General features: G+C 47.2%; 1 protein-coding gene across 1 annotated transcript in view; it reads left to right on the top strand.

Annotated features, from left to right (window-relative positions):
* Positions 1-1,983: 1,983 nt before the first annotated feature.
* Positions 1,984-26,315, top strand: part of NLE1 (notchless homolog 1) — a 300,266-nt gene continuing 275,934 nt past the window's right edge. The window contains exon 1 of the mRNA XM_069615187.1: positions 1,984-2,059. The gene's annotated coding sequence lies outside the window, so the exon portion shown is untranslated. The remainder of the gene's footprint in view (positions 2,060-26,315) is intronic.

Genomic DNA, 26,315 nt, shown 5'->3' with positions numbered 1-26,315 from the left:
GCAACAGGCTCTCCAGGATTTGGCAGAAAAGCAGGCGGAGGCCTGGCAGCCGTATGTAACATGGCTGGACGAAAAGCCTTGTTCCTTATGCCCCCAACAGGAACTTGCCCACCACTGTGAGAGCCTCAAGACTTCTTGTTCCCTTAAGATGGTCCCACACTGTCACCTTGTGCACGTGCACCCACACGTGAATGCAGTACAACCGTGAATGGCACTGGGTGAGTCACAACCAATCAAGCGATGTAAAGGCAGATTTCCAGGGATCACAGCCCAAACCAGATGCACTCAACTTCACCTGCCAGGGCTCCACAGTAGTTATATGCCCCAACCTTACCACCAATAGCCTCTCTGGTGGCACGTGGAAAATGCCTTGTGGCAACTCAGGCTCCCAGGTGTCAGTGGACTGTGTTTGTATGAGGCTCCTGCCTCCTCCGAATGACCAGCAGCAGTCAGCTGATTTCAGAGGCGCGCCGCGCAGCGTCACTGCAGCCTCTCCTCCCTCCCTCAGGAGGCCATCGGTGAACTACCCGATGCGCAGACGCTGCCAGGGGCGGAGCTATCGCCCGGCGCACAGCGTCCTACGCCAAACACAACGCAGGGATGCAGGCCTGCGTACAGCGTGACAGCTGCTCCTCCTCCGAGGCCCCGACTGGATCCCGAGCAGCGAGACCGGGTGGCGACTACCCACCACAACGACATCGCCCTCCTGCAACTGCCGCTCCACCCGGAACACGGGCTGGCCAGCAGCCGCCCCCCACAATCGGATTGCCTTCCTGTGATGCTCCGATTGGGCTCCTGGCAGCCAGTCGCCGTGGGGAACCGCACGCCCACCAGCGGAGCCCGCCTGTGGCCACCGCTGCCCCTAGCGATGAAGGGGTAGGCGGCAGACGGCTCCCAATGGATCCAGGGCCGATCCACATCCTCTCACTGCAACGCCGGGGTGGGCAGGCAGCACCAGACAGCCGGCCGGCCCCCACAATCGGCTTGCCTTCCTGTGATGCCCCGATTGGGCTCCTGGCAGCCAGTCGCCGTGGGGAACCGCACGCCCACCAGCGGAGCCCGCCTGTGGCCACCGCTGCCCCTAGCGATGAAGGGGTAGGCGGCAGACGGCTCCCAATGGATCCAGGGCCGATCCGCATCCTCTCACTGCAACGCAGGCAGCACCAGACAGCCGGCCGGCGCACACGTGGAACGGGGTCAAGCAAAATCCTCGTCGCCAATGATGAAATCTCACCGTACACAGGTAAGAGGGTTATAAGTATTTATTTGGAGACCCCGCAGGCCTCCTGCTTCCACTTCCTCCAGCTAAAGGCCACTGTGGAATGTTGACTGCTGAACATGCATCAACATTCCACAAGTGCCCCTGCACGAGCCCGTGCATATTACAACACAGAGCTGACGTGTCTGTGTCAGTCTGTGGGTGCTGGGGGCTTACAGGCATCGCAAATGGGGGTCCCCACAGACTCCCAACAGTAACTATGATGCCCTGTCAATGTTGCTTTCTTAGCTCCTCCCATTTGTCTATCCATATATTCTATCTGTCAAGGAGGTTAACCCTGTTGTTGTGCCTGCTTCTTACATTAGTACCGAGTACCAATTTCGTTTGGGTAATAATAATTTTTGTAAATATGTTCTCTGTAAAGCGTTTTGGATAAAAGCGCTATATAACTGAGCTATTTCATATTCGTAGCTACGTTGTTGATTTACCCAAACATCCTCACACTGGTAGTCTGTCCTTCTGCTCAAAGCTTCTCACAAACATGTTATATATCACACATACGCACACCTATGTTCCGCCTCGCACTCCGGAATAACGGACAGAAATGACAATATCCAACGCGATTAAAAACAAAGACCATATTGGGCAAATAACCACAACTTTGCCGCACTTGAACATATCCACAAAGAGCTCTTACTTCAATAATTTGCCTGACTCTATCATGGCCGTCGTTGTGACGCGCTTCCTACTAGATTTGACGCGTATGGAACTAACTGGTGATGTCATCAGTGCGCTGCCGTTGCCTTCCTGCAGTACACACGTGTGGAACCAATACAGCAGGTAAGAGGGTAATAAGCAGACCATTCTATCGCCTGCCTTTGTTCGGTATTGAGAATGTTAGTTTAACTCTTCTCACGTCTCGCTCACAGTACCGGTGCTTTCTCTGGGATTCTGGGTTCTTAAAGCACAGCAGCGGTAGTCAGGTGACACTAATTGTCACTTTTCTACCTGCCACTGTCACGATACTTTAGAATAACTATGCTGTGTCTTTAACTTTGCACGTGCCGTTGAGCTTGTTCGATAGACTTCCCCCTCGTAGCGCTCTGCCTGCAGATGTTTTCATTTAGTTGTGTGAAAAATTGGACGTTTGGAATCGTATCACAGCACCCACACTCCCGTATAACCAGCCATACGTGCAACTTTTAGCTATACCCTACTCTTCATTGTCCACCAATATAGCACATTTTCGGACTTATATCGCCTTATTTCGATTGACAAAAGTGAAAACTACAAATGCAAGAATACAAAGTGGTGTTGGTTGAAAACTAGATTCACTGTGTTCCACACATAATGTATACATTCACTCTTCTCTTTCTGACAAAGCACTTAAGCATTCTGATTTTCTATAATGTTGTACATGGCCTTCATCTCATAATCAAGTGTTTACACCATCTCGCGGGTAATACTGCAGAGAGTTGTGATGCCATGTGGAAAGCGTCATTCGGGTTGGACGTTTTGTCGTAAGTCACTAACATATTGGCGTGCTTGTGATGTCATAGGAATTGCACTCAGTATTTTGTCCGATGGTTTTCACATTCCTGATATCGTAGGTGATTATGTACGCAAATCAACACAACTTGCGGGTGACTACCGATTGCAATGGTGTCATGGGTCATTCTATAGACTGCCATGTGTGGGACAATTTGTGGTGGCCGCAGTGTCATCTGAGAATCGACATAGTTATGATGTCATTGGCATAGCCAAGAAGTTCTAGTAAAATCAGTGTGGGGACATCACATGATCGCGGGAGCGTGCTCTCGCGAGATCTCGCGAGCCCACTCTCCGCTGGAAAACGTTCCCGCTTCAGAGTTGGCGCCCTGCCAGCTGAAGCGGTCACAGAGGAGCGCTGCTCCTGATTACATGACAAGGAGAAGTGAGTTACAGAACTCACACCACAGCTTCTAGGGCGTAACACCACAGCCACTGGAGGCTTCATGGGGGCCCTAGAAGTTTACAGCGTGCCACCAGTGAGCACAACTTTTCCACAGTGAATCAACTGGGAAAGCACAGGACTTGGTCGCATTGAACTGTGAGTAAGCGCCACCAGGCCGCCTTAGAGCCTCTCTACCTGTTGTCAGTCAATAAAGACTGTTAGAAACCTTACAGCGTCCTGTCATCTATTTAGGCCACAACATAACTGGCGACGAGGATACCAGAAGTCCCACAGACCCACCATGCAAGGCGCCACACCACCCCCTGCGTTTCTCCCCTTGCCAGGGACACCGGCGATTCCTTGGATGCAATGGGAACCCCTTTTTTCCACCTACTTGGAAGCGGCGGCGGCATGCGATATGCCCCATCAGGAAGAGGGCGATGCTGTTGAATGCGCTAGGGGTTGAAGGTCAGCGCATCTTTGCCGGCCTTAAAGAAATACCTGCGGCCGACGATGACGTCGAAGACGACGATGTTTACAAAGAAGCGACTCGTCGCATCATGAAGAGGTTCACCAATAAGGAGAACATTGTACTGCACAGGCTGAGATTCTACACTCGCAAACAGGAAGGGAGCGAACCTGTGGATGACTACATCACCAGGATGAGGGAACTCGCTTCTCTTTGCGCCTTTGGAGAAAATGCAGAACAGGTCATCTGCGACATGCTCGTTGTCCACACCAACTCTAGGAAAGTACAGGACAAACTCATCCAAGAAAAGGAGGTCACCCTCGATAAAGCCATCCAGATTGCCAGGGCGGAGGAAGAAACCTCCAGCAGACGCAAGGAGGCGGGAAGTCACCTGCCCGTGCCCGAAATGGCGGCGCTACAATGGAGAGGTCGCAGAGACAAGCATTCCCGCGACGGCCCCAAAGACAAAAGTCCCAGGAAAAAGGAGGCACCGAAATGCTACAGATGCGCCAGCCACAAGCACATGGCGAACGACCGCGACTGTCCCGCCAGGAATAAGGAGTGCTCCAAGTGCGGACGCATTGGCCACGTGGCTCCAGCATGCATGTGGCGGGAGAAAACTGTGTCCTGTGTTGACAGTGACTTCATCTCAGCTGATGATGATGAACTGCAGGACAGACCCATGGTTGTCATGGTCAATGCCCCCCATGCCAGAAGAGAAAAGCCCCACTGCACCATTAAAGTGGACGGAATGGAAACGCGCATCATGGCTGATTCGGGATCCGACCTCACCATTCTGCCCATCAACACGTACAAGGAGATGATGGGACAAGAAAAAGTGGAGATTAGATCAACCAGGCAAAAACCCACCGTGTTTGGAGGGGCAGCGGTCCACCTTTTGGGCTACATCAAGGCCCGGATCGATTTCAAAGGGAGGTCTACCACCACCAAAGTGTATTTTTCAACCAAAGGTCCAGCCGTGCTGGGGTGGGATGACCAACACAAACTCAGCATGAAACTAGATCCCAGCACTCTGGAACAGGTGCTCATGATCTCGTCAGGAGCAGCGCAAAACTACAAGGAGATCTTTCCAAACCTGTTTTCCGAGAAACCGGGAAAAGTGAAAAACTTCGTCCACAAAATTCGGCTGAAACCCAACGCCACCCCAGTCAAGCACAAAGTAAGGGCAGTACCTGCCACCGCAAGACCAGCTTTGGACGCCCACCTGAGGAAGATGCTCGAAGAAGGAACCATTGAAACCGTAGAATCCTCAGAGTGGCTGAGTCCGGTAGTACTAGTAAAGAAAAAGTCCAGCAACGACCTCAGGATCTGCATCGACCTGAGAAGCCTGAACTTGGAGGTGATCACGGGTAGCTTCCGACTCCCCAGCATCAATGAGATTGTCCTCATGATGAAGGAGGCGGCCATTTTCTCAAAGCTGGACATGCGTGATGCCTATCACCAGATTCCTCTACACAAGTCCTCCCGCCCCCTTACGGCGTTCATCACTCCTTTTGGCACCTTCCAATACACCCGCATGCCTTTCGGGCTATCGTCAGCAGCATCCGCATTCCAGAGGATGATGAACTCCCTACTGAAAGGCCTCACCAGTGTCTCATTCTTCCAAGACGACATTCTGGTATACGCCAAGGACAACGAGACCCATGACAAGGCACTCAAGTCGGTCCTAAGCAGACTTCAGGAGGAAGGCATTCACCTACGCCATGAAAAGTGTGTCTTCGGGGTGAACAAGGTAGAATATCTTGGGTACTCCATCTCGAGTGATGGGGTAAGCCCCAAGAAGAACCTCATGGAGGCCATTACAGAAGCACCGGTGCCGATGTCTAAAGAGGAACTACGCTCATTCTTAGGCCTAGCCGAGTACTATGCCAAATTCGTCCCCAGGTTCTCTGAGACCACGTCTCCCATGAGGGAGCTTCTGAAGAAGGGGGCAGCGTACTCTTGGGGCCCAAAACAAGATGAGGCTTTCGGCGAAATCAAGAAAAGGATTCTACACGCGCCGTGTCTTAAACCATACAACCCTGAATGGGACACCTACATCACCACTGACGCCAGCGCATACGGCCTAGGGGCCTCCTTGACCCAGAAGAAGGGCGACACTGAGAACATTGTGGCGTTTGCATCCAAGGCATTATCCTCATCCGAGAAGAATTACTCTTAAGGTAGAGAAAGACATGTTGGCATGCGCTTGGGCCGTCGACTATTTCAGATCATACGTATGGGGGACAAGATTCAAGTTGATCACCAATCACAAACCCCTAATTCACATGCTGAGCCCGGGCGGCACCAAGACGGCCACCCCCAGACTGGCCAGGATCGCCGCAAAGCTCCAAGAGTATACCTATGAGATACAACACATTGCGGGCTGGAAAAACGCACAAGCGGACTGCATGTCCAGGCTCCTCAACCAAAGCGCCCCGGCACCACATTCCTGGAAGACGAATGTGTCGTTGCGTCCATTGGTGACTTGAGGAACGTCGAGTACATGGAAATGAGCGAGCGCCACTGGCAGGAAGAGTTCGAGCAGGACTACGCCCTAAGGCACGTAAGCACCTGGGTTCGAAATGGATGGCCCAACGAGAGAGCGATCCCCGAAGGCCTTCGTCCCTACTGGAAGGTGAACGAGGAAATCACCGCCATGAACGGTCTCATTCTCAGAGTTGATCAAATCATCCCACCCAGCAGAATCCGCGAAGTCATACTGTGCAGAGCACACTCGGGCCATTTAGGGTGCAACATGACCAGACGAAGGATACGCGACGCATACTGGTGGCCAGGTATGGACCAGGACGTTCGGCAGATGGTCGATAGGTGCCACGAATGCTCCAACAGCGACAAGTGCCTAGCCGTGAGGCAAGCCCCCATGCTGCCCACCGAAGTCCCCAAAGGGGTGTGGCGAAAACTGGGGCTGGATTTCATAGGGCCGCTGGACAACATGCCCCCAGAGCACAGGTACGGGATAGTCTTGGTCGAATATTTTTCCAAATGGGTGGAAGCTGACTTCACCCCGGACATCACCACAGGAACAGTCATTGAAACACTCACCGCCATATTCCAGCGGGAGGGCCTGCCCGAAGAACTCGTCACGGACAACGGAGTCCAGCTAGTCTCCAGAGAAATGGAAAAATTTCTCAAGCTCAACAACATCAAACAGCGAAAAGGAAGTCTATATCACCCACAGGCAAATGGCCTAGTCGAGCGGGCCAACCGCTTCATCAAAGGGGCGCTACAACTGGCTCACGCCTCGGGCCTAGACCCATACAAGACGGTCAAAGAAGCCGTAGCGGCCCACCGTCTCACCCCCAACGCCGTCACAGGTGTTTCACCGTTACATCTGCTGAGGGGGAGAAGGGCAGCATCCTCACTGGTACCACCATGGCTCCAGCAAGTGAGGGCCGAAGAAGACGTTGACATGGATGACGTAACGTGCCCCATGCAGCGCAACAAAGAAGCAATGAAAGCACAGGGGGATTTGCGCCGAGCCGCTCGACACACACAAGTCAACAAAGGGGATCTGGTGAAGATACGACTTCCCCACAAGGACACCTCCACTGGTTCCAGATACAGCAGTCCCATAGAAGTCATGGAGAGAGGGACAAACCACATCTGCACCAGCGATGGCAGGAGATGGAATCTAGAGAGGGTAGCCATGTACCGCAGGAAAGAAGACACTACACTCGCAAGGAGACACTGGAGGAGATCAAGTCTGCCAAGAGTCATACGAGAACCATCACCTCCCAAGTGGAGACACCATAGAGCCGCACCATCACAACGACTTTGCAAGCTCCATTCCCCCAACAACACCCAGGGAATCACAGCAAGGAGCTGGACAAAGAGAACCCGAATGACCAGCACCCTCCCAAGGACACTTCATCGATCCCGCTCCATACTCTGATCCTGGCAGGACCCAGAGAGAGAGAAGGAAACCCAGGAAATATGCGGACTTCATCATGGAGTGATCACCCATTCTTTTTCCCAGCAAAGGAGGTGTGTGGGGACATCACATGATCGCGGGAGCGTGTTCTCGCGAGACGGGATCTCGCGAGCCCACGCTCCGCGGGAAAACGTTCCCGCTTCAGAGTTGGCGCCCTGCCAGCTGAAGCGGTCACAGAGGAGCGCTGCTCCTGATTACATGACAAGTAGAAGTGAGTTACAGAACTCGCACCACAGCTTCTAGGGCGTAACACCACAGCCACTGGAGGCTTCATGAGGGCCATAGAAGTTTACAGCGTGCCACCGGTGAGCACAACCTTTCCACAGTGAATCAACTGGGGAAGCACAGGACTTGGTCGCATTGAACTGTGAGTAAGCGCCCCGCGCCACCAGGCCGCCTTAGAGCCTCTCTACCTGTTGTCAGTCAATAAAGACTGTTAGAAACCCTACAGCGTCCTGTCATCTATTTAGGCCACAACAATCAGCTCATCTTTTCTTGTGTGTTTCTACGTAGTTCTGATGTTGGTGGTTGTTATGGCTCTTATGTCTTCGGTCAAATCAGCTTGGGTGTGATGTATCACATTGTCATTCTGCAAGGACGTCATGTTATCAACAAATTAGCATGGCATTGGCTGAGACATAATCTGCAAAGCAGAGCATTTTGTAAGGTATTGTGCAGGGCCGTTTTGTTGTTGTTGGTCATATTGTTTGGCTGCGCGCAGCATTGGCATGGATGTCATGTCATAGGGAAATTCTAACCTCATTTTGTAGGTGATTTTTTTTTTTTTTGGGCTGTGCTGCCATAGGTTAAGAGTCACGATCATTTTGTAGTAGGTGATAGGTCCTTCTGCGTGGCTCTTAAGTTGATGGCAACTGAGTGCAAGGTTATTCCGTGGAGTTATGGTGTGGTAAGCAAAAAGGCTTAGCAGTTATGTTCTAGGTCTTCCTGCTTGTCCTTGTCATTGCTAAATCAGAATGGAATCGATGTAACAGTGAACTTTATATGGCCATATTGGCATAGACAGTTTTGGGTCCTCGTGATGTTTTAGGTGAACCTGCATGGCCCTCTTGCCATACATGGTCCTATGTTCCCTGCTGTTGTCACAAGAAGTTTCTTCCCTACATTTTCAATGCTCAAAACACTCAATGTTCATGTCGTTGAGTAATAGCATTCACTATGTCATTTGTGATGTTGTGTGATATCGTTGTTTGCACCCTGAAGAAGACAAGGCATTGTAGCTGTGTTAGCTAACACGTTTGGATACATTTTATGGGTTGCCTCATAACCATGGGTTTTGATTGATTGATATTTTATTTCTATCGCGCTCGTACACAAGTGTTTCAGAGCGCGACAAGGCAAGGGAGGGGAACAGGGGAGAACAAAACAGCGATCTTACTAGGCCAGTGACATTGAGAACGTGCAAGTGCATGGGAAAGGGGGAGGGGAAAAGTGCATGGAAGGGGGGGCGGTGGAAAGTGCGAAGCAGAGGAGAAACAGATAAATAACAATAAATAAATAATAAAGGCAACAAACAGTGGTAATGCAGCCAGCAATTTGCGAGTGCTAGGTTTAAGGCAGCAGACAGGGTAGGTCCGATAAGTGCCGGAAGAAAAAGGGGGGCTGTATGGGGAGAGATACAGACCCCAGTGCAAGGGGTGGCCCGGAGGCAGTGCGGGAGGGTGACGGGATGAGCAGGTACCTGGGCCCAAAAGACAGAGGGTGGCCAGGTGCACGGTGCCAAGAGAGAACAGATCAGCAGGGGAGAGGGGGAGCGAAGGCAGAAGAAAAGAGGAAGGTCTTGAGGTGCTTCCGGAACCGGAGATGGTTCTCCTCAAGTTTTAGAGTGGCAGGGAGGCTGTTCGAGAGGGAGGCCCCAGCAGAAGACAGAGATCTACCCCCAGCTCGTTTCTTAGAAAAACGACTGACCCTGAGTGAGTTGGAGGTAGAGGAGCAAAGAGCTCGAGAGGGAAGGTATTTGCGGAGGGACAGCTGAAGGTATTTTGGACCCAGGCCCCAGAAAGCCTTGTGGACAATGCAGAGGGATTTGAATTTAATCCTTGCATCCACTGGGAGACAGTGAAGAGATTTCAGAGCTGGAGAGATACGATCCCAGGGCTTGAGGCCAAGGACAAGTCTCGCAGTCCTGTTCTGGATTAGTTGCAGAGGGCGGAGAGTAGAGGCAGGTAGATTTAGAAAGAGGCTGTTACAATAGTCCAAGCTAGAGAGAACCAGAGCTTGAGATACCATGAGCTTCTGGGGGAAGGAGAGGAAAGGCAGAGTACCTCTGAGGAAGTGCAGTCGGAAATTTAACTTTTTAGAGACCTCAGAGATGTGGGCGGAGAAGGAAAGGGTGGAGTCAAAGATGACCCCGAGGTTCTTAGCCTCGCAGATGGGGGTAGGAGGAGGGCCAAGGGAGGCCGGCCAGAGAGTGAGGGGAAAGGATGGTGAAGGTGTGCCGATGAGGAGGATCTCAGTCTTGCTGGCATTCAGACAAAGATCATTGGCGGCACACCAATCTTGAATGGCAGTTAGGCAATCGGAGATGAGAGAGGGAGAGGAGGTGGCAGAGGGCAGCCTGAAAATGAGTTGAGTGTCGTCAACGTAGCACTGGAAATTTGAGCAGAAAATGGCAATGCAGTGGGCGAGAGTTGCCAGGTATTGGTTGAAAAGCCAGGGCGAGAGGTTAGACCCCTGGGGAACACCACAGGTAGAGAGGAAGATAGATGAAAGGAAGGACCCAATTTGGACCTGGGAGGGTCGATCTGAGAGGAAAGAGGTCAGCCAGGCCAGAGCCTGTTTGTTTAAACCTACCAATTTGTGTAAGCAATGTCGCATGCTTCTAGAAAATATAGCCCAACATTTTAAATACAAAATTCAAATGTAGTTAAATTCTCTGTAATTTAAAATATATATATAATTTAGATTATAAGTACATTTTATAAAATAAGAAAATACGTTATAGTTGGGTTCATGCAATCACAATTCCAAGCCATTCAGTTTTTAGTGTCACACAAAATTGGTGATATAATTTCCTTTTGAATAGAGCTACTTTAAGAACCTACAGTGCGAAAAGTGATCTATTAAAACTGAGATGTTAATAACTTTGGCAGAATCATTTTTCCATTTAATTTTTTTTATTGTGCATTGGTTTGATCAAACCTTTTAGATATCAATCACACCACCACACAATATATTGTATTCAATTAAAAGAAATAAAAAAAGAAAAGGAATACAAAAACAATTAGTATTGCTCTTGCAGGGTGAGGGGTCATGATCTACACCTTACCATTCTAACAAATTCAAATGACGGTAAAAACGAGAATAACCTAATAGTTCATAAAAACAGATTTAGCAGAAAAACAGCAGTACCAAAAATGTTCCAAATGCAGTGGATAAATAGAGGTATACTACTCCTCCCACCCCCCAGAAACGACTGCAAACCTGAACCAATATCGGGCATTTAGTTAGCAGATGTTTCAAGGATTCCTTAATTAGCACCTCTTTGCAAAATCGACATGAGCAATATAGGTAGGCTGAAGTGTTTAGTATAGCACGAATTCATCTGTTAAATTAAAACGAACATGCATAAACATAGTACGAAGCAATGCATCTGGGAACTTCACCAAATAATCAGGCAGAACTACACATTTTTTGTGTTCACTGGCCAGATCACAGTATAATGCGCAAGGTCGAATCCAGTCCGGTTACCATAGGCATTTTTTTACCAGATGAGATTGGCGTGGGAACAAGATCATTCCTCTAGAAGCTCATTACACTTGGAAACCTGGTTAGCAGATAATCACACTTCGAGTAAAAGAACCTGGATGTTAGAAAAAAGGGACCCAATGAGCGTTGACAAGATTTTACACAGCAGCCGTAATGCATTACACTCCAGTGGTACACAATTAGGAAGACGTAACGCTGAATGCCACAATTTTGCCTCATAATAATTCAAAAGGTCAGAGTTTAGTGATAACATGGTCTCTACACCATAAATAAACTTCAGGATTACTTTCGTTTTGTAGCATTTGATCTCTGGAAATTAGGGGAATCTCACACATTTATTGATTCATTTCCTCATTTTTGGGATGCATCTCTCCACCTTCAACTGCAGAGTGGCCTTTACTGCTGCCTTGTTATTCCTACTACAAAACTGAACACCGAAATATAGAAAGCAATTCGTAATTGTAATCTTCATATTCTCCAGAGACCAGGCAAAACCAAATTTGCCTTTTTATTTTTGCCTTATTTATAATTAGGTAATTTTCCTTGGCATACCCACTTGGTGCCTTTAGCATCCCCTTGAGACCGATTTGGGTGTGGTCCACTAAAAGGATATCAGCATAGGCTACCCATTTAAATGTAACTTCCCTTCGACAGTTAGGACCCAAAGAAGAGCAATTGATGGCTTTGCACGTGTCTTAAATATAGATGTTGAACAGACAGGGGCCCGGAACACACCGTCGAGTCTCATGGTGGTAGGGATTGCATTTGATAAATTCACTTCTAGATTTGATCACACCCTTGAACACGTATCTGAATGTAAGTAGACAGAACTACTGAGCTATCCATGCAGGAGGCCCCAGTTAGAGAGTTTACACCACAACTTGCTGCAAATCAATGAATCCTAAATAGAGATTTAATGCGTTTGGTCTACTACACATGGCCTGTAGATATTTAGTGTGGTGCCAATGTCTTTCCTAAATCCCGATTGATATATTCTTAGGCGGCCAGACTAGAATGCCGAGCTCTCTAATTCCTTTAGTATTCGTGTCCAACAAATCTTACTTTCAACGTTTAAGGGAAATCGGTCAGGTTTTCTTTTTCTTTTATTTTTCTTTTAGAATTGATTAGAACACATGATTCCCCTTTAATTCTCATCGGAAAGGTATGATTTTTTGACTTATCACAATTAATAACCAACCACTGTATATATTTGTAAATCAATTACCATCTGATTACAATAGATAGTAAGCAGTTTTTTCTGATAATTTATTAAAAGGTGCATTTCAGTTACACGTACGTGGTTCAAGATCAAGCACATGCCTCAAACATTATAATTATAATTGGTTATTTATAAGGCGCTTAATACCCAGAGGTTTCTAAGCGCGGACCCGGGGATTGAACCTGTGTTGCTCCGCATCGTCTTGCTGCCAAGGTGAATGCGTTGCCCCTGAGCTATCCTCCCGAGACTATATTTCCTTTGTGAGGTCAGGGAGTGTTTCATATTAGAGATTTCATGAATTCTGTTTAAAGATGAAGTTATATTAAATACTCACTATTGTTCTTTAATTTTCCATTAGACACCGTCGTAAGTTAGATCCCTACTCCCCTAAAGAAGAGTGCGAACCCGAAACACATTGAGACACATTCTTAGGAGATAACTAAAATGAATGGAAATGATAATGACATCACCAATTTCGTGTGAGACAAACAATTGAATGGTTTGAAATTGTGATTGTATAACACAACTATAACATATTTTTATTTTGTACGTATATACTAGAAAATATATTTAACATTTATTATTATAAATACCTTTTTTGAATTGCACAGAATTTCACTACATTTGAAATTTGTTTAGTTCATTTATTTTATTTATTGCATTTGTTACACGCCCAAACACAAGGGTATCACGGCGTAGGTTACTTAGAAAACTTCACTGGTTACAATCAAAGAGAGAGGGTTACATACAACCATAGGTTTCAAAACACAATAGAAGAGATAGAGGTATAGAGAATACTTAGTTACAAACCAAAGTACTGGTTTCAGACATACCTTGGGTAGCTACATGATAAAGAAGATAAGCAGTCTTAGAGTTAAGCTATGTACAGTACTTTCAGGTTCCATAAATTACAGGACTCGATAACTTGATTAGGCTTAGTCAAATCTGTCATATCAAAGAGCCACGTTTTGAGCGTTTTCTTAAAACGCTGGTTTGACTGCTCATTTCGAATGTGGGCCGGTAGCGTGTTCCAAAGTGATGGAGCAACTACTGTAAAGCTAGAGCCTCCCACTTTTTTGCTCTTGTTACGCGGGACATTCAGGGAGGTGCTAGTGCATCATCTAAGGGAGCGAGTGGACACCGTTTGGGTTACACTGTTATTCAGGTTGATGGGAGCAACACTGAGGATACATTTATGGGCAGTAATCGGGGCCTTACAGAGGATTCTTGTTTTGACGGGTAGCCAGTGAGCTTCTTTTCTGATGTGGGAGATGAGGTCATTCCGTTTTAAGCTGCACACAGGGCTTTAGTTTGAAGTAGTTGCAGTTTGCCAATGTTGGTGGTTGTGGCGCCCAATAGCAGTGTGTGTTATTATAGTCTACGTTAGGATGTTGGCTTCTAGAGGGCTGGTTGATTAGGTGACACTTATTCTGCTTGACTCGGTTTCAATATATTGCCACACAGTAAATTACAATTTGAAAGTTCCACTGTTGCTGTTGCGTCTTGACTGAGTAGGGTGGTTGAAAAGCTCAGTAAACCACCTGAAATAATATATCTCCACACTAAGATGTAAGACCTACGCCAGTTGATTTTTATGTAAAGTGAGCTTAATTGGTCATTAGTTTGCCCTTAAGGCCGTTTCTGACCTGCATATAGGCACCTGTAGTGCAGTGCCGTACATTAGGAGGGCCTTGGTATGAGTTAACCCAGGGGGTGGTGGTTTCCCTTGGTACGTTTGGTGGGCGACGGGCAGCTGTTGGGAGGTGCCCTTCCTTTTTAAAGTCACATTCCGGTTTTGACAGTTGGTGTGGGGTGGGCCTGATTGTTGGTCTAGACACGGGTCAGTCGTAGTCTTGGAGACTAGGTACTCCAGCATAGAGGCATGGGTGGTGCTGGCGATAGCCATTTAAAGCTAGGAGGGTTAGTGGAAAGGGTTCCACGGGGGCGAGTTAATTTGGGGATATATTCCCTAGAGGAGTGCAACATTACTTAAACACATTGGTGAGTGTAAAGAAATGCCCATTTTGTATGCATAGGTTTTAGCTGAGAACCTATTCATGTCTGCACCCATAACTGCTTAACTTTTTCTTTAGTTCCTACAATGTATTTAATTTGTGAGTGCAGCCTTGATCTTTTTAGATTTCTTTATTTCTTCAATATTTGCCTCTTAACCTTAACGTCTCTTTGGTTGACGTTTTTCGTTTAGTTTCTGTTGCATGTACTACAAGGCACAAATTCTTTTTCGGGAATTGATTAGCAGAGCTTGACGATTAAAATGTCTTGATTATCACACACTTATTTGATTAGCAATTGTGTACAAATATATTTTATGCCATTAGAAGTTATTTGTACACAAAGCACAATTTTTGTGTACGTCTGGAATGAGGGATTAGCGAGGTAAGTGTCTGTAAAGTGTAAAGGTTAGCTACATAAATTTATTAAAATAAATGGATATGATTAAATGGCGCTGAAAAGTTTTCAGTGCAAGGCTCTGCTCTGTGCAGTCAGTGTTGGACAGGGCAGTGTCGAGTATACTGTATGCTTGCCCCATCATTTGCTGTGGAAACGTTCTGAAGTTTCACAATGGTAAAGTCATAGCTGGAGAGTAACTAAGTGCGTATTATGGCGTTGTGGCATGCAGGGTAATTGTCAACTTCATGTGGACCGGGACTGGACAGTCCTAGCTCCTGTCATGTGGCGCGAACACACAGCAGTTTTCACGGCCAAGTTCATGACCTTATATAAGGGAATTCATGAACTGAGAAGGAAGTAGAAGGCCAAACTGCAATATGGCCAAAGACCAAGCAATAATCTCGTGCCACGGCCATTGTAGGGCACTACCCATGTTTAGTAGCCATATGTGGTAGATGTGAATGTGCACATCTTTATCAATAAAAATGTAAATGTTAGTTTGTTCAAAACCTTAAATCTCCTAAGGTTCTTCACCGATTGCTTTGAAATTTGGACACAACGTTGCATTCGAATAGGCGCATGTTTTTAAATATCTACTATAGATGTCACACCTGTGACAGGTAAAACCATGCTTTTTCTGAAAAACAGCGCCATGTGTTGGACATAAAAGCAACACACGCTGGCTTAAATACGTGCCGAGGAAGCAGCAGAGCGACGTGCAGCCAGACTTTAGGATGCACAGTTGCAAGCACAGTGATCGCGTTCTGCAGCTTCAGATCTGCTTCGAACGCGACAGGCTGACAGTGGCTGAGCAGATCAGCATCAAACACGACTCCGTGCTCAGCAATCACGTGATTAAAATTGCCTTGCATTCTGGTTCAACCCAGCTGATGATTATAGTTTGAACAGGCATGTTCTCATCGGCACCATGACTGAAGTGTGTCCTTATTGGAAGGCTCTGAAATTTGATGGAGGAACGAAAGGAATGTGTTGCGCCGCCGGGAAAATTAAACTTCATCAACTTGGAGAACCACCATAGCCATTACAAACTACCCACAAGCATTGTGAAATTAAACATATTACAAACTTGCGCTTTCTCTTTTCTTTCTTTTCCATTTAACCAGACTGAGCCACAGCAACGCGTGGCCGGGGACAGCTAGTAACAAATAAAGCAAAACATGTAACTGCTGCCACCATCTTTTCTTTAGGCACACATGAAAGTAACCAAAAATCCCAAATATAAAATGTTAGGGGGATACAAAATTATGTCTATTGCATGGCACTGTAAGATGCTATGTGCAGTGTAAAAATACAAGAATTCAAAAGAGAAACAAAGTTTCTTAGTACTGACAGTCTGAAGGACTAGTCCGTTCCCCCTTAACAAATGAGCAAAGGCAAGGTAAGTGAAGCTGAAGGCTTTACTTCCCTTCAAAAAGTTAGGACAGGATAAAAAACAAAGCAAAATTATAGGGTTCCATAGAAAACCATGGAAGGGATGTGCATGTGGGGCCGTTGAGAAATGTTTTTGGTGTGCCTGAAGTAAAGGTCAGACTAGTCCTTTGCGGAGGAGGTGGATTCCAAACCTGAGCAATACAAAGTCTGAGCAGTTTGACTTGTAGTTATTTCTAATCCTGCATGAGATCATTATTGCTAATAAGCAAATTCCTTACCAGCTCATCTGTGTTGCAACCTGCATGATGATAATTTTAGGTGGCACTACATAATGTCAATATTTCTCATCCTTTACCTACCATCGCTTTGCAGATCTGTTGTTTGGGGTTCGTTATTGCACATTGTGCTTTAAGACAGTTATTTATATTTTAGTCTGGTGGCAATTCTTGCTAATTCAGTTTCATGGAATTATTGTCCTGTGAGGTTCTGTGTTGTTGGTCTTGTTGCTGTTAAAGATGGCTGAAAGAATGCTCAACTCCCAGAGATGGTTCAAGGGGATTATTTCTTGATTCAGCAGGGCACTAGGGTCGTCCCTCACTCTCTTGACTAGAAATAGCATTTTCCGCTCCAACCCTGGGATCCTTAGCCCTGGGTTAGTAAATAGAGAATATTGACTCCTACTATCTATCTGTTCATGGGTAAACATGTATAGTTGCAAGGCACTAGCCAACCAAAAAAGTCACTTGTAATCCTCAATACTATAGATTCAAAGAGCACACCATGACTTACTCGCCAAGTGTCAATTGCCACTGGCCAATAGCTAGTGGTGAGTGCATATTTTGCACCCTAAGTCTTGGTGGCTATTTGTGGGAGCCTAAAGGCAATTGCCTTCTCTCTCTAGACTCCCTCAGGTACTTTATAAACTCTCCCTGTACTGCCAATTGGATAGTTTCCACCGAATGATTGAGGAGTCTATGTCAAGACCGGACTCGGGGATTATGCTTTCTCTCTTTACTTGAAACTCAAGCATCATATAAAACAATTATAAACCATATAAAAAATTACACATTAAAAACTACATTTCCCAGATATAGTCTTTTTGTGTTTGAAATGTCAACAAAACCATGTGTCCTTTTTTAACCAATCTCATTGCACCATGCCCCTTATATCCAATTAACGTTCCGGCGCTCAGTGATCACAATCCGGACCATTTGGAGGAGCGAGTACATTGCTCAGGGTAGAGAATTCAAAATATATTATAATAGAATTTGCAGGCACACAGCCTGCGCAACAGCGCACCGGAGTTGGAGCTTCACTGGAACAATCAGCAGCTTGCACCGTAGCGCCACCTGGTGGCCAATAAAGAAACAGACTAAGAGGAAAGTTTGTGAATGTGTTAAGCACTGAATATCAGGCAAGAAAGTGCTGATCACAAAACGGGCACAGACCCAAGAAAAACTGATAATATAAAGTAAACCAGACCCACATAAACTGCAGATTGCAGACGGGAATAGGCCCAAGAACCCTGCAAAGACCCACTTGCATACAAAATGCAAAGCTCAAGCGAAGATTATGAGGAACCCCATACCAGCAGGCAATGGACAGGGTCCAACAGGGGCCAAGCAGTACAGTGTGTACTGCGCACAGGTCTGGGGGCACTATCCCATGGTAGGAGCTTGGTGGAGGACCTTATTACTTTTTCCCAAGGGATGGAGGACCGGAGGGACACCGAGAGGAGCAAGGGGGAAGAAAGAGAGGCGGAAAGGCCCGCAGCTGCCGAACCGCCCCCCCCACCCCCTTCCTGGCACGCCACGCAAGAAGAGATGTGGTGAGAAGAGAATGAGGTCATGGGCGAGGAAAGGCAAAGGATACACGGAGGATGAGTCCTATTCAGAGGACTTGTAGGAGGAAGAGTGAGACGAGACGTCCGAGGACAGCTCAGAAGAGCATGATATATCATCCCCAAGCCCTCCTGATAAGCGTAAGACTGACAACAAAAGGAAAAGACAGAGGGAGGAGGAAGAGATGGGCGAGGTATTCGACCCGGATTCGCTCATTCATCCCGGGTCGGCGGAGTGGGAGCCCCCGCCAAGATTGCCAATTACATAAAGAAAATAATTCCTAAGACCCTGTCCAAAGAGGCCAGGAGCAAACTATGAGCGGAATACCCCAGGCCCAAAGTGCCAGAAAACCTGGCGGAACACCAGAAATCGATGTGAAAATGCTATCATTCATGGGTCGCTACGGCAGGGATATCAAGAAGGGGGTAGATAGATAGATCATGCCAGGATAAACTCCTAGATGTCCTAGGCCCAATAACGAAAATCTGGCAGATGGCAGAAGAGGCAAGACAGCCGGACCAAAAAGTAGACCTGGAAATACTAACATGCTGGGAGCATCGGGCAATAAACATACTTGCCAATGCTAACAACGCCCTGACAACTGAACGACAGAGGTCCACCCTCATCAAAATAGACCCCAAAATAAGCAAACTAGCTACAGCAGAATCAACGTCCAACAGTAGTTGAAAACTGATTGTAGATGCTTTTATTAAGGAGATGGCGGAGTTCGCAAATACTTACACTGCGATAGATAAGGAATGTGCATCATTAAAAGAGTCTTTCGCCATACGTTTTTTGGAAGGGCTGGCAGAGGAAGGGGCTGCTCAGCCAGCCTGTTCTCCTCATACGGGCCCAACTACAATACCAGAAATGACTGGAGAAATCAAGAAGAGCGCAGACCCAACCCCTTTCAGTCGCGAGGAAGGTGTAGAGGCAGAGGCTGGAGAGGCAATAACAGAGGCCAACAGACAAACACAGGTACGACTGGGCACATGCTTACACACTTATACGGTGGTAGCAGGGGCCCCAGCAATAGCAGTGAGGACAGCGCGGTTCTTAGTACGGGGGAGAGAATTATCAGGAGATCCATGGGTCGAACAGACAGTACAGGGTTTCCATCTAGAATTCTGTCAGGAACCAGTACAGACAGAATACCCGAGGCCTATAAGGTTCACTGAAGAAGACAAAGAGTTATTAAGCAAGGAGATAGTGGAACCAGAAAAGAAAGATGCCATTGCTCTAGTGTCCGACTCCTCGAACAGATTTGTGAGCAATATGTTCTTGATCAAGGGTGTTAGGACCCAAGTACTAAATTCAGCAGTGGTGGCTTGACACGTCGTGATGCAATTGAGTCTTTCTGACAATATACCCCTCAAGAGTACCAAAGGACAGATTGAGGTGAGTATTGCCTGAAAATATTTGTACACCCTGGTACCTGGACAGCTGGCTGCAAGAAAGAATAACCAAGTATTACAATAGGACTCAATACAACGAGATAACTAAGTAAGGTGATGAGCAGATACTCACAAGAAAGAAATGGAGACTGGGGCTGATAGTTCCAGACTAGCTTGGTGAGTATCCTGAAACAAGAGAGGTAACTGTTACCAGGAGTGTTAAATGAGTAAGAAACGGAAGAACCAAACAGTTGTGGGTTTACCAATGATTGTCCGTGAGGAGTTCTGAAACAGAGATTGCTGTGATGAAATGGAAGTCCTGGAAACAACACCAAGTTATGATTCCTATTCCCGCCGGCACGAGGACGCCTAAAGAAGTCTTTGATCCTTGTGCCGTTGCGCTAATGTTCTTTGATCCTTGCGCCGTTGCGCTAATGTTTTTTAAGTTCTTTAAAGTCTTTGGCCGAAGAAGAAGGAAGATGTGACAATGGTAGGAAGATGAAGCCGTTCAATCGAAGTTCCGGATTTGCAGCAAGCGGGTACGAAGTGAGGAATGAATTGGAAGCACTCCGTGGACTGTCCGGCATGTGAACAAGCAGGTAAGACGTGAAGAATGAAACGATGCAGTCCGTGGCAGTTCCGGGTTATCAACGAGCAGGTAGGACGTGAGGGATGAGGCAAATGCAGTCCGTGGCCGTTCCGAGTTGTCAATGAGCAGGTAAGACGTGAGGGATGAGGCAACTGATGTCGGAGGGTGTTCAGGTTTGGTAAGACGTGGAGGAGTGAGGCGAAGGCAATCCGTGGACGTTCCGAGTCAGCAGAAAAACCAGGTAAGCAATCGCAAAAACAAGGCAAGGAAGTGTAACGCTCACCTGATTCCCGTAGAGGCGCCGGTCTTGACTAGCGAATACCGTATCTTCAAAGGTGATGTGTAACACACGGCTGGCGCTTTGGGCTGGACCTCTGTGCACTGTATGTCTGGCTCGAAGGGTAAGATGTCTTAGGTAAGTGAACGCCGTGCTCTCCATCTGCCTCGAGGCAGGGTGCTGTAACCAGTTTCTTCACTGGATAAGGGGAGCAGGCCTCTTGACTTCAGAGGACTGCTGTCCGTCGTTTACTGCACGAACGGTAAGTTTCGAGTAATTCTAATGTCTTTAAAGTCTTTAGTAATGATGTCTCTTGTTTTGCAGGGTTCCGGCGATGGCGGATGGCGGGCTGAAGTGAGTTGAAGATGGAGCCCTTGTGATGAATAGAAGCGCCTGGAAGCACGTAAGTAAGCGCTTGTTGCCTGCTTCACGATGCGCTCTAACTGTCTTTTTATTTTGCAGGTACAAGTTCGGGGCGGCTGCAGGGTGCCGGAATACCCACTGGGTTAGATGTGGAAAGGAGTAATGGCACGTGAGTATTAAAGTTCCCCAATGTCTTTAAACGCACCTTGTTTTGTCTTTCAGATGCGGGATGCAGCGCCGAAGGCCTCCGGAGCGTGCGAAGAGTTGGTAAGCTTTTGTCTTTCAGATGCCGGAATGCAGTGTGAAGACCTCCGGAGCGCACGAAGAGTAGGTAAGCCTTTGTCTTTCAGATGCCAGAATGCAGCGCGAGGCGTTGGTGACAGCCGATGGACCAGGTAAGTGAAGAGCTGTCACTGAAGACCGTAATGCTAACCTGTTCTTTCTTGTCTTTATAGGTGTTGCTGAAGACTGGATTCAGAATGGTAAGCCTTTTTCCTTAGGCCCAGGATCAGATGCAGAAGACACGATGAGCGTTCTGCTGCTGAGAATGCAGAATAACGCAAAGCAAGATTCATCCATCGGGTGTGGTTTAAATAGCCTCCTGTAGTGCTTAGGTGTCTCCTTCCACAGCCACGCCTAGGTAAGGAAAGAGTTCCTGCTTTCCAGAAGAGTTCCAGTGTTCTGAATCTAGGGAGTGGCTCCTGCCCCACCCAACAGGAAAAGTAGTTCCAAACAGAAGAGGATCAGAGGCTCAACTGGCAGGCAAGTAAGCAGCATGGTCTGCTGCAGGTAAGTCCACCCAAGCATTATGAGCCCGGCGCTTCCAGCGCTGGGACTGGGCATATTTATGAGCCTGGTGCCACTGGCGCCAGGACTGGGTCCAAAAGGTCCCAATTGGGAATGGTTGGCACTCGGAACCTGGGTTATGGATCTGCTTCCAAGGGAGTTGGGAAAACCCTGACCTTTTGGAAGCAGAGATCATGACAGTACCCCCCCCTCAAGGCCCCTCCCAAACCAGGCTTCTCCGGGGGTTTTGGCTTGTCAGGAAATGTTCAGTGAAATCTTTTCATTAGGCGAGGAGCGTGGACATATTCAGCAGGTTCCCAGGATCTCTCTTGGGGGCCGTAGCCTTTCCAGTCAATTAGGTAGAATAGTTTAGATTTGGAGATCTTGGAGTCCAGAATGCTTTTGACTTCAAACTCGAGTTCTCCATCAACTAGGATAGGTTTTGGAGATTTGGTTAGTCGGGTTTGAGGTTGCACGGGTTTTAATAGAGAGACGTGGAAGACCGGATGTATCTTCATGTGCGGGGGCAAGTCCAATTTGACCGCTACTGGGTTTACTATGGTAGTGATGGAATAGGGACCAAGGTATCTTGGGTTGAATGTGCGTGGCCCTTTTAGAGGTAGATATTTGGTGGATAACCAGACTTGATCCCCTACTTGATATTGAGGGGCTTCCTTCCGATGTTGATCTGCTCCTTTCTTGTATTGTTCTTTAGCCCTTTGAAGGTGAGAAACAGCTTCCTTAAAGGCTTGGGTGATTGTAGAATGCAGGTAGTCTACTGCTGGTGTTTCAAGATCTTGGAGGGGATCCAACTCCGAGGTTCGAGGGTGACTGCCATACAAAAGAAAAAACGGGGTTTTCCCAGTTCCCGAATGGACAGAGTTATTGTAGGCATATTCGGCTATCCAAAGGATGTCTTTCCAAGTTTTTTCAGTTTGTTGCAGCATGCAGCTTAAATACTGTTCCAGAGTTTGATTGGTCCTCTCGGTTTGTCCGTCGGTCTGAGGGTGGTGACTGGTCGATAGTCTCACATCAATTTGAGCCGACCGACAGCAACTTCGCCAAAAATGAGAAATAAATTGACTACCTCGATCCGAAATTAGAACCGAAGGAAAACCGTGCAGTCGGACGATGTTTTCGAGAAATTCTCGGGCCAGAGTTGCTGCTGTTGGCAAGCCTTTGAGCGGAATGAAATGCGCCATCTTGGAGAATAAGTCCACGATTACTAGAATCGTATTGTATCCGGAGCATGGAGGTAGATCGGTGATGAAGTCCATAGAAAGCGTATGCCAAGGGCGAGATGGGATGTCAATAGGGCGTAAGAGGCCTGCTGGTCTTTCCTTTTGACTCTTGTTTTGGGCGCATACTCCACAGGACATTATAAAGTCTCTGATATCTTTTTTCCAAGACGGCCACCAGAAGTAGCGCTTGATCTTTTCTGAGGTCTTGGCCATACCGGGATGTCCTTCCATTAAAGAATCGTGATAACAAGAGATTACTTTTTTCTGTAAATCTGTGCTGGGTAGGTATAATCGTTCTTGGAAATACAATAAGTTGTCCTTTACTGCAAAGTCCTTTCCCTGCAGATGCCAATTCTGTATGTCTGCTGGAGTTACAAGTTGCCTGGCTTTATCCTTAACTTCCTCTATGGATTCTGTGGCGATTACACCCAGAATTCTTTGTTCGGGAATGATTGGTACAGGTTTAGGGTTGATCAAGTGTTCTTCCACTCCCATCCGAGAAAGGGCATCAGCTTTACCGTTTTTTGTACCAGGTCGATAGGTAATTATGAAGTCAAACTCGGCAAAGAATAATGCCCAACGGAGTTGTCTAGAGGATTGGGCTTTTGCGGTTTTCAAATATTGCAGGTTTCGGTGATCCGTAATCACAGTAACGGTGTGTCGGGCCCCCAGCAGATAATGCCGCCAAGCCTTAAAGGCAGACTTGATAGCCAGAAGTTCCTTGTCAGTAATCGTGTAATTGATTTCAGGAGGCGAGAATTTGCGGGACCAAAATGCCACGGGATGCAACTGATTGGTTACCGGGTCCTGTTGTGATAGAACTGCCCGCATGGCAAGGCTTGAAGCATCAGTTTCCACGATGTAGGGGAGTTCGGGGCGAGGGTGTTTTAAGATTGGTGCAGAGATAAATTTAGTCTTCAAATCCTGGAAAGCTTGTTCCGCCTCGGTAGACCATTCAAAACGTTTGTTTTTCTTTAACAAGGCAGTGATGGGCTGGACTATTCGAGAGAATTCGGGGATAAACCTGCGGTAAAAGTTAGCGAAGCCTAACATGCTTTGCACACCTTTTACGGAGGATGGTGATGGCCATTTGAGAACTGCATCGACCTTCTTTGAATCCATACGCACTCCGCCAGGTGATAATATGAATCCCAAGAATTCAACTTCAGTCACGTTGAAAACACATTTTTCCAACTTAGCGAAAAGTTTGTGTTGACGCAATCTTTCGAGGACCATTTTCACGTGTTTCCGATGTTCAGATTCCGATGAAGAATAAACGAGGATGTCGTCAATGTAAACAACAACACACACATCTATGAGCTCTCTGAGGACAGCGTTCATAAAATATTGAAAGGCGGCCGGGGCATTACAAAGTCCGAAGGGCATGACCTGATATTCAAATAGCCCATACTTGGTGCGGAAGGCCGTCTTCCATTCATCGCCCTCTTTTACTCATACCAAGTGGTAAGCTCCTCTAAGATCCAGCTTTGTATATATGCATGCTTTTCTGACTTGGTCCAGGAGTTCAGGGATCAAAGGTAACGGATATCTATTCTTAACGGTGATCTGGTTCAGGGAGCGATAATCTATACAAGTTCTAAGGTCTCCTTCCTTTTTCGGAACGAAGAACAAAGCTGAAGAAGCAGGGGACTTGGAAGGACGAATAAACCCATTTGTCAGGTATTGATCCAGGTATTGTCAAAGGTGAAGGTTCTCAGGCTCGGTGAGGGCATAAATTCTACTACAAGGAGGAGTAGATCCAGGTATCAGGTCGATCTGGCAGTCATAAGACCTTTGAGGAGGTAGAGAGTTAGCCTGATCCTTCCGGAAAACATCTTGGTATTCTAGGTATTCGGGAGGTAACTGGGGAGTCTCTGAAGAAATTGCTGCCAGTGCAACACCAGGTGGAGGGTGACAAGTAGAGACACATTCTGGAAACTGGACCGTTCTTGCTCGCCAATCGATCAGAGGATTGTGTTTCTCTAACCAAGGTATTCCTAGAATAATCTGAAACTCAGGGGCCTTGATCACATCCAACACGATCTTCTCATGGTGTCCATCTTGACTTACTAGCGTCACTTCTTGAGTGGTATGCGTTACTGGCCCGGAGGCTATCTCCGTACCATCCACCGTAGTAATGACGTCCTTTACAGCCTTGGGACAAAGAGTTAGATTCATCCTCAAAACCATTTCATGATCCACATAATTGCCGATGGCACCGCTGTCGACGTAAGCTTCAATTGCATGTAATCGATCCGGATTATCAGGGCTGATGAGGACCATAGGTATCACGAAATGCGAGGTCACGGAACTGGTTTTCACGCTCGGCAAGAGGACCTCTATTTTTGTCGGGCGAGGTTGTTTCCCTGCTCAGAGTTTGTAACTTTGGTAACTGCAGCTCCTACTGCCTTCTTGGCAGGTTTCACTGGACAGTCTCGAAGAAAGTGCCCTGAGTTTCCGCAATAGAGGCATAATTGCAACTGTTTTCTCCTTTCCCGCTCCTTTTGTGTTAGAGGACCTTTCAGACCCCCCATTTGCATGGGTTCCCCGGAGTCTACTCCTTTGGAAGGAGTTGGCGGTTTGGAAAATACTCGAGCATCAAACTTGGAACGATCGGCCTTCCTGTTCTGCAGTCTGTGATCTATTTGAACGACTAAGTCTATATAGTCTGAACAATCTTGTGGGGGATTCACTACTTGGGCTAACACATCTTTGAGCTCTCTGCGTAGACCTCTATAAAACAGCGTAATACTTTTGTCCTCAGGCCAGTGAGTTTCCACTATCAGTCTGTTGAAAGACGCAATATAAGCCAAAAGGTCTTGATTACCTTGTCGCAACGAAAGAAGCTCATTGTCCAAGACCTGCCCCTGTGAATGTCTTGCGAACAGTTTTTCCATACTGAGCTGAAAAGCTTGAAAATCATGGAGGACCGGATCATCTTGATTTACTAGAGGGATCGACCAGTCTGCCGCATTGCCACTAAGGTACGAAAGCACGAAAGCTACTTTAGCTTGATCAGTTGGAAAGGCTGCTGGCCGGCATAAGAAATGCAACCGGCACTGATTGATAAATACTGCAAATCTCTTTTGGTCACCAGAAAATCGTTCGGGCGGAGCCAGAGGTACATTCCCAGGTAGGTTGATCTGCACTGGATTCATAGAGGATGTAGAAGGAAGATTTCCCCCAGATGCGGGTAACGGGGTCTGTCCGGCATGTGACTGTAGCAATTGTCTAGCGAGATCATCTGTTCGCTCCTTGGAAATAATCAGTTCCCTTCTTAGAGCGTTCCTTTCCTGACGGGCGGCATGCACTTCTGCCCTTAGTTCCCCAAGTAACTGGGCTAGCTGGTCGGTATCCGAGGTTTCCATAGCGCCTGGACGGGAGTTTTGTGGTAGGCTTTGCCTTCTGTAACGCTCACCTGATTCCCGTAGAGGCGCCGGTCTTGACTGGGCGTATACTGTATCTTCAAAGGTGATGTGTAACACACGGCTGGCGCTTT

Source organism: Ambystoma mexicanum, chromosome 9, assembly GCF_040938575.1.
Source record: "Ambystoma mexicanum isolate Mex_15411 chromosome 9, UKY_AmexF1_1, whole genome shotgun sequence".
NCBI classification, from domain to species: domain Eukaryota; kingdom Metazoa; phylum Chordata; class Amphibia; order Caudata; family Ambystomatidae; genus Ambystoma; species Ambystoma mexicanum.
Note: the sequence above shows the minus strand (reverse complement) of the source record. Positions and strands in the feature narration are given on the sequence as shown.